Here is a 15,990-nt window from a genome sequence, read left to right as displayed (position 1 = left end):
TGAGAAAGTTGACCTCAATGACTTCTGATCGCCCATCCAGCTCTAAATAAGCAACCTTATGATTTATAATCTTTCCATTTTGTCCAGAAGCATGAGCATGAAGGACTGTCAAATGCTTTGCTGAAATTCTTGTATGTGATATCTATAGCACCCCTCCCCCAATAGTCTAATAATTCTGTCAAAAAAGGAAATGAGTCTAGTCTGGTATGACCTGTTCTTGATGAAGTCTGGATCATCAAAGCTGTAGCTTGGATGTGCATGAAATGTGCTGTCCTTCAAAGAGAAGATGTCACTGCCAACCCACAGTCAGAAGCTAATATGCTTTGAATTTTGTTTTTCAGGTCTTTCCAAGAATGTGAGCCACTGAGTAATCCCTAAGCTGAATGTTGATTGACACTCTAATACTCCATGTCAAATCACATCTTTTTTCTTTCTCTTCTCTCCTCCCTTCTTCATCTCTCAACCTTCTACTCTCTTACTACTTTTCATTTCTCTCCCTTTCTTCTTTCTCATATTCTCCTTTTGTACCTATGCCATAAGTATTACTGTGACTTTAGTGAGAATTACTCATCCTCACTGACACCACGTGGAAGTAATTGACTTTCTCACTAGACTTAACTAAGTCTTTCCTCAATTTGTTGAAGAAAACGATGTTAGATGCAGGAGTTCTTAACCTGGGGTCCATGAACTTGTATTAAAAATATCTTTATAACTACTCCAATTTAGTGTCTATTGTAATACTATAGATTTGTTTAAAACCATTTAAAACCATTTTTAAAACATTATTTAAAAGCATTATTCTGAGGAGAGGTCTATCAGCTTTACCAGATTGCCAAAGGAATCCATGACATACAGGAAAAAAAAATGAAGATCCACTTAGCTCCTCCTTTTTCCATCCAGACCTATTCAGCCCCCTAAAGATAGAGCCTTACTTACCTTGAATAGGAGTTGAAAGATATCATTTGCTTCCTCTTTCCTCCTCTCCCTACCCTTAATATTTTTCAGAGTTAAAATCAAGCTTCTTTCCAAGTGAACTGCCAGAGTCTCTGTCTCTTGGCAACATCTCTACTGACAACTGTCCTTTGGTGCCCTTTGTCTGTGTCTTTGTGTACTTTAAACCCCTCTTATGCTTCTGTTCTTTGATGTCAAAGCTGAGGGTTAGTGAATTGTAAAAAGCTGACATTTACATAATGCTTAATCAATGCTTGCTGAGTGAATGATTGATAATACTTTGAAGCCCATACATTATTTCATTTGAATCTTGCCATAACTCTGTTTAGTAGGTAACATAAATATTATTACCCCCATTTAATATAGAAGGAAATCAAAGTGCACAGAAGTTAGGTGACTTTTCCAAGATGATAGAATTAGGAAGCTATCAGTGACAGGATTTGAACCTAGGGCTCTTCCTTCAAGGCTAGAGCTTTTTCCACTATACCACACTGCTTTCTTTCAAACTAGTGGTCTTAGTGAAGTTCATTAGTTGTACAACTGCCATGTTTTGTGTTGACACCATGGAGATTTTGTACATGGGATGATGACAAACCATTGGAAAGCATGGGTCTTTGTCTCCTAGAGTTCTGCCTCTGTCCCAGCCTCCTATTGGACATGATCTATCCATACAGGAGTCCATGGTCTTCATATTGCTCTGTCTCTGATATGCACCATAATGTGATTCAGTGGCTCCGAACATTTCCACTTCCTCTAACCATATTCAACAACAATTTTTAAAAATGTGTTGTGAACCCCCAGGATAGCTTAATGTATTACTCATAATATTCAACAATTATTACTGCTTAAAGAGCAATTACAGAATTTTAATAAGAACCACTAAATGGAAATCACTGCTATAATAAAAAAAATTCTGGATTTGGAGTTAGAAAACCTGGATTTGAACCCTAGCTCTGTCCCTAACTGGTTGTGTGAGTAAACTGAGGCAAATCAATTCATTTCTCAGCCTTAGTTTTATAAAAAGAAGGGGTAGGACTAAATGGCCTCTAAAGTCATATCTAGCTTTAGATCTTATAACCTCAGATTTGTATGATTGAAGCACAGGAGAAAAATGTGCTCTGTAGAGCAGAACGTTTTCCCTACTTGCCTGCTGTTACAAAGGAATGGCTATTTTTTACAAATAAAAGAAGAGAAATTAATTCCTCATCTTCTGGCATATGAGTCAGAATGGATCACTATGTCTGAGTCCTGACAGCTTTCCTTCCTTAGTTGTACTAGAACTTGATGGGATAGTGAAATCCAGGTTGGGGAATGTTCTGATTTTAGGAACTTGGTGAAACATTGGGACTGCCTAGGAAACTGAATATGAGGTCAACAGGCAGAACTGAGGAAAGGGAGACTTACTCTCTTTAATCTTAGGAAAACAGCATCATATCTGTGTCTGAGAAGAAAGTTTGGAACTGTTTTCAATAACTGTTGCCTCAGCTATGAGGTAGCCAGAGTTCCAGAAGGGGATTTTTGATCAGTGCAGCTCTCCCAGGTTAATTGCCAGGCATCCCTGAGGATCAAAAGGTGGAGAGGTGGACAGGGAAAATGACAGGGCACTACTTCCTTATGACTGAGCCAATGAATAGTGTAATAAGCTTGTCTTGGCTGGAAGCCTCCCTCTGCTTCTCTTCCTTGTCAGTTCTCTGATCTTAATCAGAACATCAAGGAGAGAGATTGGCATACCAGTGAGCTCAGGCCAGGGGAGTGCCCAAAAGAATGTATTCAAACCTTACTGGCATCATTTTGGCATTAGCCTCTGTCAGTTGAGTTAGAGAGATGGGGAAGAAAGCATGAGAGGGCTTAACATTTGGACGCAATTGAGAAGACTCAAAGTTCTCCGGACATGCCCAATACTATCTGTGTTTTGCCAAAAATAAGCCAAAAGAATCAATGCAGAATGTGGACCATTATTTATTGGGTGAATATGATGGAACACAAGCCCCAAGTTCAAATGTCTTGAGCAAGAACAAATTTCTAGCTCTAGGATTGTCCTCTTCTGCTCCACTATTCTGAATTCTCCAGGCCCACAACACCTAAGACCAGCACAAATAGCAAGGGTATTTCTCATAGTGCCATTAGTAGACAGACTGATTTGATTAGGAGGATAATTCCTTCTTTTTCTTGATATTAGAAGAGAAAATTAAACTATCTGTGAAAGATTCTAAACTACTTCAGAGGGGGCTCACTATAACATGAACAAAAGTTTCTTGGGACAGGAAGGAGGCTGTGCTCCATTTAGAAATTAATCTCCTTTTGCTATAGCTCTTCCTCCATTCTAAGGTCCTACATTGGGTGCACATTCCACCATCACATTCTGCAACATTGATCTGGCAAGTCCTGTTGATTAGGAAAAGCTGAGGTTGAAAGATTAAGTCTTTGCCTGGACATCCCTTATTTTTAAACTATTTATTCACAAATATAAACAACATGTTGTCATTGTATAGCAAACCCCTGGTGTAGTGAATTCTTTAAGAGTATTCTGATTACAGTAGTAATACTCTCATGCATCATGACCCCTAAAATGAAAAGTTAAAATGACTGTCCTCCTCATCTCTCTTACCACATTCTCTTCCCTTTGCACAGGACAACAACACGTGCATTGTTTTTATTCATTTCTATTTCTCTTTATTGTTCGGTTCTGGGCTATTTGTTTTTGCATTAAAGCTTCAATTACATAAACATTGGACAACAATAGGTGTTAAATGGGAGCTAATTTGAGAGGACAGAAACTCAGAAAAATTATTCCCTTGAAATTTGACTTTTAAGAATTTAGCCTGTTTGATCCAGCAATATTGTTACCAGGCCTGTACCCCCAAAGAGATCAAAGAAAAAGGAAAAGGATACGTACATGTGAAAATATTTACAGTATCTCTTTTTGTGGCGTCAAGGAATGGGAAACTGAGGGGATGCCCATCAATTGGGGAAGGGCTGAACAAGTTGTAGCATATGATTATGATGGAATGCTACAAGAAATGATGAAGGGTATGGATTTAGAAAAACCTGTGAAGACATATGAACTGATGCAAAGTCATATGAACAAAACCAGGAGGATATTGTACAAAGTAATAGTAATATTGTAATGATAATCAGTTGTGAAATACTTAGCTATTCTGATCAATACTATGATCCATGACAGTTCCAAAGGATGCATGGTGAAAAATGCTATCCACTCTTGAGAGAGAACCGAGGGACTCTGAGTACAGATTGAAGCATTTTTTTCTTTATTTATTTTTCTTGCCTTTTTTTTCTCAATGTGGCTAATGTGGAAATGTTTTGCATGACTTCATATGTATAATGGGTACCATATTTCTTGCCTTCTCAATCTGTAGAGGAGAGGTTGAGAAAGGGAGAAAATTTGGAACTGAAAATAATAATAAGTTTTTTAAAGAAAGAATTTATCCAATGAAGGTTTTTTCATTTCCCTAGTAAAGGGGAAATTTATGATATTGTTGTCCTGGGTAGAAATTCAGTCTTTTAATTTTGGGGTCATCCAGGTCCATCAAATATTCTCATTCATCTTAATATATAGATATTTGGGGACATACCCCAGTAGTTTTCTCCCTCTTTCTGTATCCCTTTCTATACTCTACTATAAGACTTTCCTTTAGAGATAAGAAGATTTTTCTCCAAAGTTTTGTGGGGTTATTTTCTTTGTTTGTTTTCGGTACTTCTAGAAAAAGCTCCCTTGCATAAGGGTCCTAGATAAACTCACCTTAGGACCAAATTCTATGAGTGGCTAATCATTTTGCAATGAGACTTTATGGCGTCTGTAAAAATTAAGAACCATTTCTTCTTAGAGATTTTGATCAAAATATTGGGGGCGGAATGGGGGAGGGATGGGCCAGTGTTACCTATTAATGTCAACAATAAAAGCAGTACTCATTAAGAAATGCTGTTTTATTGCTAAACTATTTGTACACTTTGACCCGGCAATCCCACTACTGGGCACACACCCAAAGAAAGTCAAAGGCAGAAAGACAGGCCTGATATAAACCAAAATAGTCCCAGCAGCACTTTTGTGGTAGCAAAAAACAAAAACAAAAAAACTGGAAACAGAATCACTGCCCATTGATTGGGGAATGGCTGGACAAATTGTGGCATATGAATGTTATTTCACTGTGAAAGGAAATAGGAATAGGAGGAGGAATTTTGAGAAGAAATGAAAGACACATAGGTTCAAATACAATCAAATGATCCATCAATAGGCATTTATTAGCCATATACTATGTTCCAGGCACCATGCTAGATTCTAGAGATATAAAGACAAAAATGAAACTGACCCTGGTAGACCGATGCTGAACCAGGAGAAGACTATTCATAGGACTATAATAATCGATAGAAAATAACACTAAAATGGCTGATAAACTATGATGACCAATCTTGGCCCTGGAGAACAAATGGTAAAAACCTTTTCCTCCACTTAAGTGGAAAAGTGGGCCACTACTGGTATGGCATGACACATGCATTGTGAGATAACAGTAGCTGTATTGATTTTGCTTAGTTTTTTTCTATGTTAGAAGGGAAGGTTCAATGTTAAGAGGAAATTATTGTGATAGAAAAGAAAAAATCAGGGGGCAGAGCCAAGATGGAGGCTGGAAAGCAGGGACTAGTGTGAGCTCCCCACCAAGTCCCTCCAAAAACCTATAAAAATGGCTCTGAACCAATTCTAGAACTGCAGAACCCACAAAATAGCAGAGAGAAGCAGGACTCCAGCCCAGGACAGCCTGGATGGTCTCTGGGTAAGGTCTATCCTGCACAGAGCTGGGAGTGGAGCAGAGCCCAGCGTGGGCGGTGTGGACCAACCAGACCAGGAGCTGGGTGGAGTGTGCCCTAGCGCCCTGAATCAGTGAGCTGTGGCAGTTACCAGACTTCTCAACCCACAAACACCAAAGACAACAGAGAAGGTTAGTGGGAAAAGCTGCTGGGGACAGGGGGATAGAGTTCATGGTTCAGCCACCCACCCCAGGGGCAGCGGAGGTGGGGCAGCTACAGAACTACAGCTGCAGTTGCTTCCGGCCCCAGGCCCACCTGGTGGGAGGAATTAAGTGGCAGATCAGAGCAGGAGTGAAGAGCCTGCTGAAGATCTAAGTCCAGTCCGGATTGGGGGTTCTTGGGGAAGGAGGAGTGCTGGTGTGGCAGAGCTGACTGTAACAGCTCTGAAATTCACATCTCATCCCCCCAAGCTTGGAACATAGTACTCTTTACTCTACAAGCAGTCATACCCTGACAAAAAACTCAAGGGTCAAGTAAGTTGGCTGGGAACATGGCCAGGCAGTGAAAACGCACCCAGATTCAGTCTCAGACTTTGGAATCTTTCTTTGGTGACAAAGAAGACCAAAACATACAGCCAGAAGAAGTCAACAAAGTCAAAGAGCCTATAACAAAAGCCTCCAAGAAAAACATGAACTGGTCTCTGGCTATGGAAGAGCTCAAAAAGGATTTGGAAAAGCAAGTTAGAGAAGTAGAGGAAAAATTGGGAAGAGAAATGAGAAGGATGCGAGAAAACCATGAAAAACAAGTCAATGACTTGCTAAAGGGGACCCAAAAAAATACTGAAAAATATACTGAAGAAAACAACACTTTAAAAAATAGACCAACTCAAATGGCAAAAGAGCTCCAAAAAGCCAGTGAAGAGAAGATTGCCTTGAAAGGCAGAATTAGCCAAATGGAAAAGGAGGTCCAAAAGACCACTGAAGAAAATACCACCTTCAAAATTAGATTGGAGCAAGTGGAAGCTAGTGACTTTATGAGAAATCAAGATATTATAAAACAGAACCAAAGGAATGAAAAAGTGGAAGACAATGTGAAATATCTCATTGGAAAAACCACTGACCTGAAAAATAGATCCAGGAGAGATAATTTAAAAATTATTGGACTACCTGAAAGCCATGATCAAAAAAAGAGCCCTAGATATCATCCTTCAAGAAATTGTCAAGGAGAACTGCCCTGATATTCTAGAGCCACAGAGCAAAATAGAAATTGAAAGAATCCACAGATCGCCTCCTCAAATAGATCCCAAAAAGAAATCTCCTAGGAATATTGTGGCCAAATTCCAGAGCTCCCAGATCAAGGAGAAAATACTGCAAGCAGCCAGAAAGAAACAATTTGAGTATTGTGGAAACATAATCAGAATAACACAAGATCTAGCAGCTTCTACATTAAGAGATTGAAGGGCTTAGAATATGATATTCCAGAGGTCAATGGAGCTAGGGTTAAAACCAAGAATCACCTACCCAGCAAAACTGAGTATCATGCTCCAAGGCAAAATATGGATTTTCAATAAAATAGAGGACTTTCAAGCTTTCTCAGTGAAAAGACCAGAGCTGAATAGAAAATTTGACTTTCAAACACAAGAATCAAGAGAAGCATGAAAAGGTAATCAAGAAAAAGAACAAGAAAAAGAAATTGCAAGGGACTTACTAAAGTTGAATTGTTTTGTTTACATTCCTACATGGAAAGATGATGTGTTTGATTCATGGGACCTCAGTATTGGGGTAGCTGAGGGGAATATGCATATATATATATGTGTGTGTATGTATATATATGTATATGTATGTGTATGTATGTATATGTGTGTGTATATATAGAGAGAGAGGGCACAAGGTGAGTTGAAGATGAAGGGATGATATATAAAAGAAATAAAATCAGATTAAGGGATGACAGAGGAATATATAGAGACAGGGAGAAAGGGAGAGATGGAATGGGGTAGATTATCTCGCATAAAAGTGGCAAGAAGGAGCAGTTCTGTAGGAAGAGAAGAGAGGGCAGGTGAGGGGGAATGAGTGAATCTTGCTCTCCTCAGATTTGACCTGAGGAGGGAGTACCATGCACACTCAATTGGGTATCTTGCCCCACAGGAGGGAAGGAGGAAGAAGATGGAAGAAGGGGGATGATAGAAGGGGGGGGCAGATGGGAGAGGAGGTAATCAAAGGCAAACACTTTCGAAAAGGGACAGGGTCAAGGGAGAAAGCTGGATAAAGGGGGATAGGTTAGGAAGGAGCAAAATATAGTTAGTCTTTCACAACATGAGTATTGTGGAAGGGTTATACATAATGATACGCATGTGGCCTATGTTGAATTGCTTGACTTCTTGGGGAGGGTGGGTGGGGAGGGAAGAGAGGAGAGAATTTGGAACTCAAAGTTTTAAAAACAGATGTTCAAAAACAAAAAAAAAAGTTTTTGCATGCAACTAGAAAATAAGATACACAGGCAATGGGGCATAGAAATTTATCTTGCCCTACAAGAAAGGAAGAGAAAAGGGGATAGGAGGGGAGTGGGGTGACAGAAGGGAGGGCTGACTGGGGAACAGGGCAACCAGAATATACACCATCTTGGTGTGTGGGGGGGAGGGTAGAAATGGGGAGAAAATTTGTAATTCAAACTCTTGTGAAAATCAATGCTGAAAACTAAATATATTAAATAAATTAAATTTAAATAAATGAATGAATGAATAAATAAATAAATGAATGAGAATGAATGAATAAAAACATGCAGGCACATAGAATCAGGGACCCATCAGACTTAGAGGATGTCCAAGGCCATGAGAGTTACTATGCTGAACCCTCCTGACAAGATATATTTCTGTACAGGGGCTGTGGCTACCCTAGCTGAATGTAATATTTTGGTTGAGTGTCCTTTCTATGATATGGCTTAATAAACCTCCTTTGGTCAACTGTTAACAAAAAAAAGGAAAAAGAAAAAATCCATCATAATTTTAAAAAAAGAAATATTTTTTCTATCCTTATCCAAAAATATGGCATATTCAATGGAACCATTCTTCTCAGTCAGCAGTTGCCAAAGTACGGTCCAGGACTCTTTCAGGGAATCTATTTTTATAATAATACAACAATGTTTTAATTCCCAATATAATGAATATTGATAGATACAACGCACATGAACAAAAACTCTTTGTGGGGGTTGTCCTCAATTTTTAAAAAAAAAGTACATGGGCATCCTGAGACTAAAAAAAAAATAAGAAAACTGCTATCCTAGATGTTCAGTGTTTAGAGGCATTAATAGGGTCCTTATCTAAAGATGATGTAACTATTGTTTTGGCAAAAAGAGAAGGGAGAAAAATCCAAAACATTCCCCAAACTGGTGAGATTATTAAGGCTCATGTAACATCCTTCAAAGCAGAAGATGGTGTCATTGAACCACAATCCATAACATGTTTGCTTTGAGATTTTTTCCCCAAGGAGGCAAGGGTCAGGTAGCTTTGAGACATCCACTCTCTCTTGATTAGTCCCAAATTGACTTAAAGGCATTTATTATCAAGATAACTGACTAGAAACAGGGGTGTGGTGTTGACTGCCTTTTAGTTTTGCTACCATAGTCATAATGTGAGCATCATTTTCTGCCTAGCTGCTTTCTTGGACTTCTGGATCTCCAGAAACTCTTTATCCTGTAATGTCACAGCAATCCTGATATTCACACTTCCTCAGTATTCTCTGTCCCTAGGGCACCTCCCTGCTGTGATTGGAGAGGGTAGAAGATAGAGAGTAGAGAATGCCCCCCAGATCCTCCATTTAAGGAGGATGTTCAAGGCAGTTATCTCATTTCCCACATAGTTGTGCTCTTCTCAGAGCATCGTACCCCTGAGCTGGGTACACACATACACACCACACACACACACACACACACACACACACACAGACTCCTTCCCTTCTTCCATTTTCAACTTCTTTTTGTGTTGGCTTCCCCATTAGATTCTAAGCTCCTTAAGGTCAGGGACAGTCTTTTGCCTTTCTTTGTAATCCCAACATTTGGCATAATGCCTGGTACATAATAGGCATTTTATAAATCTTTATTGACTGAATAACTATTATCCATCTTCTGTTTATTCTGTAAAGCTAATTCATATCACAATCCATGATCTTAGCTTCATTACTGCAAGGTTCTATAACAACCTTTCTAGTCAGTGATAAATAGCTATTAATGAGCATTTCATCTCTTTAGGGTAGATTGGGTATATGGTGCTACATGAAGGCATAAATATGGAACCCATGCCTTTCCTGGTTCCACTCACTCTATGGACTTCTCTACTCCCTCATTGGCAGCCTTTGCCCTCTAGAGATACTTCTGCCCTGAGACCCACATTCCTAATTGGAAAATTTCTTGCCCAGACCACCATTTCATAAGGGTCCCAAGCCATGCTCATTTTACTCCCATCTTCACTCACTCTTCACTTCATCTCCAACACCCTCATGCAGGCATTCTCTCTCCTCTTCCTACTCATTTGAATATAAACTCCTTGAGGATAGGGGACCGTCTTCTTTGCTTGTATTTGTATACCCAACATTTAGCACAGTGCCTGGTAAATAGTAAGCACTTAATAAATCTGCACCTAACTAGCTAAGTATCTCAAAGCCGATATCCATCTCTGAGATTCTCTGATTCGATACCATACTAATGGTTGCACGAGGATTTGCCTGTACAACGACAGACTAACCCATGTGTTTTATCCAGAGTAACCATAACTCCCACTTACCTCCATGGAAACATTGGGTGAAGAAACCACAGGATTGGGACCTCGATGAATGCTGTGGAAGTGTGTGAGGAAGATCCCAGCCACTACATGCGAACCATAAATGATTAGGTTCTTGAGAATGGAAATCTGGCTTTTCCCAAAGAGAAGGAAAAACTGTGGAAAGGAGAAAAAGCAGTTTCCCCAGAACTGTGGTTTCTGGGGAAAGCAACTGAATCCAATTGCAAAGAGTAAATAAAGGGCTCTGAGCCTCCAGACTCCACTGAAGGGCCTTGGATCCCTCTATGACTACAAGTACTTACATTTCTTCAGGAAAAAAAAGGAGAAGGGAGGGTGATCAAATGACATCCCCAGAAAGAGAGGGAAAAGAGGGGTTCTCAACATGGCCCTGGCTTGTCCTTCTCTTCCCCCAAAGTTCCCCAAACCACTCCTTCCTTTGGGGCCATTCTCCCGAGTTAAGAACTATTTGTAGTCACAGGTCCTGTGGTTATTTAGGAAAATTGCCTGCTGATTATTTAGGAAAATGTCGTATTAACACAACAGTTTGGAAAATAAAGTTATTTGGGGGAAAAGATGGAGCACAACATCATGACCATCTCACTCTCACAAGTGATTATAAATTTAGACAGCCAACTTTGAAATAATCTGGGGCCTCAGAAGCTTCTTAATGAGCAGGTATCTGAATAAAGTCTCTCAAACTTCAGAAAGTGCCTCTGTGGAAACTCCATTGTCTTTCATCCTGTAAAATAACCACAGGGTGGATTTATTTCAAGCTCCTTTTTAGCATACGGGTCCTCCCGAAATATTGGGTGATATCTTTGCTGGCAATATGTAGGGGGAAACAGTGCCTCTGGTCGCTTTCATTTATCTGCAATTTGACAGGAGGGCAGTTTGTTAACTTGAAAAGAGACAGAGACATTATCTGAAGCACAGAGACCATAGTGGGTCCAGCCTCCTTTTTGTACCAGTGGGAGTCTGTGACATTTTGAACTTAAGCACCATTAAATACCTTCCTCAGTCATGGAAGGGCCTCTAAAAAGGCAAGCCAGAGCATTTATGATGTAAATTCGTTATTTGGGCAGGCTTTGAAATCTGTCATATTCACATCCAATTTAATGTGCTGTGAAAAAAAAATCTTTTCCTTTAAAACACTCTTCTTTTAAGATTTCAAAGCCATTTTCATGTAGCAAACTATTGTTATACCTAATATATACTGAAAGTACCTTAGCAAAAGAACTTATAGGATTCTGTTTTAAGTCATGTCGAGTTTTAAAACATGGCGCTCTTCAAATAGGCTTTGACCAAGGGATCTCTTTTTTGATAAGTTAAAAGCTGTACATGATTTCCATGCATTTAATTAGCTGGCACATATGCACATGTCAGTGAAAGCCTTTATCAATCACAGAAAAAAAAAGAGTCTTTGACCTTCTAAGGCATCCTGACAAGTTCAGGTACCACATCTGGGGCTTTGCGGGTACCCAAAGCCTCCTTTCCCATACCCACATGCCTCCATGTTCTACCACAGGCACAAGGATTGTAAGAGCAGTCATTTAGTACAGGGGTCATTCAGTGTAGGAGCAAAGTACCAGGTGCATCTCAATAGGTCCTGAAGATCATCATTGTATGGCTGCATATCGTGTTAGTTGATGCTTATAATGATAATCCAGAATTATTAGGAAAAAGGTCTGTCTAATCACACGGGGGAGCTCATGAGTAAATTCAGGCACTGGAAATATCACTGTGTTGCTATGGTAGTGTTACTATGGTAACCACTGCTGTGCTGTCAAAGCCCTCCAGCTAGGCTACCCTGCAGACATGAGGTCCTGGCTCACATTCCCTCCAACTAGGTGCTGGTTTTTGAAGTGCATGTAGGAAAGCCTATCACTGAAAGACTCTCAGAATGAAGTGGCAGCCTTTTTTCCTAAAGCATACTACTTTCTGGCTCACCATCCTTTTACACAAAGAGGAAAGAAAGAAGATCTGGGGGTATTTTTTTTTCATATTTGGTGTCAGATACTTTTGTAGAGCTCATGGAATATAACACTAGCCCTCTCTCTCTGCCTCTGTGTATCTCAGTATGTCTGTTCATTTCCCCCACCCTCCAAGCAATGTTGAACAAAATTCCTCACCTTCCTAAAAGGGCAAAATCTACCCTCCTGGTCTATCTACATTCAATAACACAGCAAGCAGCCTGGGTTTTTATTGGCCAACGAGCTTTTTCACAGATCAACAATTAAAATTGAAAATAAACATATTTTAAAAGAACAAAGTCTCCCAACCCTGATTGCCGCTCAAACATCCCAACAAGGGACAATGGGAACAGGAAATAGAGGGATTGAGTCATGCCAGGGAAATTTGGTATTTCCCTGGGAGAGAAAAGGAATAGGGGATTAGGGTCATCATCCCTCTACTCACACTTGGTCAATAATCTACATCAGGTTCAACTGACCCCTGCTACTCCTGTTATAGATCTTCTTGACTTCCTTATGTCTTCTTCACAGAAGGCTGTTCATCTTCAAGATCAAGGGCAAAACCCTAAGCAGTTGGGAAATGCCTCATAGAACACCCAACCAGCAAGTAGCTCCTCTCCCCCAAAGACTTCTGAGAATAACGCCCCCACGGGTGGGGTAAAAAGTTAGATTATACCTATTACATCTATTAAGATTTAATTAAAAAGACAAAGATGAGTAGAATACATTTGAGAAAGTTTTCCATCCAAAATGGATTCAATCAGTGTTTGTAGGAGTAAGTTTCAGTTGAAGTGGCTCTTATAAACCAGCCCAAAGCCAAGTAAATGAGCTGTCCTCCGCTATTGGTATCATGCTAGGTATATAGAATTTCCTTATACGTGGTGGGGTCTATTCTGAGCCGGGCCTACCTCAGGCCGGTCCAATGATTCAGGTTTGGGATTAGAAGAAGAACAAGAGGTCTAGAATATCTAGGGAATTAGTGAAAAGAAATGCTAGGGAAGGTGGCCTAGCCATACCAGATATCAAACTGTACTACAAAGCAGCAGTCATCAAAACTACCTGGTACTGGCTAAGAAACAGAGTCATGGATCAGTGGAATAGGATAGGTACACAAGACGCAGTGGCCAACGACTATAGCAATCTACTCTTTGATAAACCCAAAGAATCCAGCTTCTGGGTTAAGAATTCACTATTTCACAAAAACTGCTGGGAAAATTGGACAATGGCAGGGCAGAAATTGGGCATAGACCAATATCTTATACCATATACCAAAATAAAGTCAAAATGGGTTCATGATTTAGGAATAAAGGCTGATTCTATAAGCAATTTGGGAGAGCAAGGAATAGTTTACCTATCAGAGTTATGGAAAAGCAAAGAATTCATGACACCACGAGAGATAGAGAGCATTACAAAATGCAAAATAGATAATTTTGGTTATGTTAAATTGAAATGTTTTTGTATAAACAAAGCCAATGCAACAAAGATTAGGAGGGAAGCAGAAAATTGGGAGAAAATCTTTACAACTAGTGTCTGATAAAAGCCTCATCTCTAAAATATACAGGGAACTGAGCCAAATTTATAGGAATACAAGTCATTTCCTGATTGAGAAATGGTCAAAGGATATGAACAGGCAGTTTTCAGAGGAAGAAATTAGAGATATCTATAGGCATATGAAAAAATGCTCGAAATCACTACTGATTAGAGAAATGCAAATCAAAACAGCTCTTAGGTACCATATCTCTCCTGTCAGATTGGCTAACATGACAAAACAGGAAAATGATAAATGTTGGAGTAGATGTGGGAAAATTGGGGCACTAATGCTCTTTTGGTGGAGTTGTGAGCTGATCCAACCATTCTGGAGAGCAATTTGGAACTATGCTCAAAGAGCTATAAAAATGTTCATACCCTTTGACCCAGCAATACCACTTCTAGGGTTGTATCCCAAAGAGATCACACAAGTGGGAAAAGGACCCATATGTACAAAAATATTTATAACAGCCCTTTTTGTAGTAGCAAATAATTGGAGATCAAGGGGATGCCCATCAATTGGGGAATGGCTGAACAAGTTGTAGTTTATGAAGGTAATGGAATACTATTGTGCTATAAGAAATGGGGATGATACTGATTTCATAATAACCTGGAAAAACCTACATGATATAATGCTGAGTGAGCGGAGCAGAACCAGGAGAACATTATACACAACCACAGGTATATGGATTCTGAGATGACTAACCCCGATAGACTTTGCTCTTCTCAGCAATACAAGGTGCAAAGACAACTCCAAAGGACTCATGATGGAGAGGGCTATCTACATCCAGAGAAAGAACTATGGAGTCTGAATGCAGATGGAGGCACACTTTATGCTCGCCTTTTTTCCCCCTTTTTTTCTCTTTTGTTTTTGTCTTTGTTTTGGGGGGGGTTGTTTCTTCTTTCTCATGATTTATTCCATTGGTCATAATTCTTCTTTACAACTTGACTATTGTGTAAATAAGTTCAATGTGAAGTTATACATAGAAGATATGTCAGATTCCATGGCATCTTGGGGAGGGAGGGGGGAAAGAAAATCTGGAACTCAAAGTTATGTGGAACTGAGTGTTGTAAACTAAAAATAAAAAATCTTAATATTAAAAAAAGAATACAATGATCTACTCCTTAACCATGAACTGAAACAAAAATAACCAAGTGAAAGGATACAATGCCTAATTAAATCAAGTAAAATTTTATTCCCTTCTGCATCTGTATTCACCATAACAATCAGCACATTCTTTGAGGAAGGTATCTTCTGCTAAAACCTCAGAAGCACCAAATCCCCATAGGTCTGGGCTTTTATATCTTGGGGATGAGAAAACCAAACCAATAATTCCTTCCTCCTTCCTTTCTTCCAAATCCAGAGGAAGACCTCCCTGTTCCCTTCAAGGGAAACTCACCCATTTTTACATAAGACAAAGAGATACTTTTTACAAGATCCGTCTTTAAAGTTTGGTTCTCAACTATCACCCTGTTAGGAATACAGAGTACAAGTGATATAAAAGAGAGTAAGCATCTCTGAATGTGTATGAGAGGTGGTAGGGTAGCAGGATAGCAGGGTGAATTTTCTAAATGATGGGAAAAAAATCCGTGGTTTGGGTTAGTTTCGATAAAATCCAAACTTCCTGATTTTCAACTCTGTCTTCAAGCCAAACAAGCCTTTCCAGGTTCGCTAATCCTTATTACACAGTGGATTTCAGCTATATATGCAACTTCTTTATCAGTTTGCAGGATATTTTCATCTGGTACAGAGGTCTTCCTGCAGTTCCACTTCAAAGTGGCAGATGGAGGAGGCTTTATAAAGAGTTTCTGAGAGTGTTTACAGATGTCTTATCACTTGAGGGGGAGGGAAACAGGGCAAGGAAAAGGATCAGTATTTGGGGAAATTTCTCCATTTCTCCAAAGCAGTTTGATGTTATTTTCATTTGCTGAGGGGATCAAACAACAGTTGAAAAGATCTCTTCTACAAAGGGGAAAATTATGTTTCCCCGGTCATCAGGAACCCCAAAT

The sequence above is a fragment of the Trichosurus vulpecula genome, chromosome 4 (genome assembly GCF_011100635.1).
Source record: "Trichosurus vulpecula isolate mTriVul1 chromosome 4, mTriVul1.pri, whole genome shotgun sequence".
NCBI lineage: Eukaryota > Metazoa > Chordata > Mammalia > Diprotodontia > Phalangeridae > Trichosurus > Trichosurus vulpecula.
Note: the sequence above shows the minus strand (reverse complement) of the source record.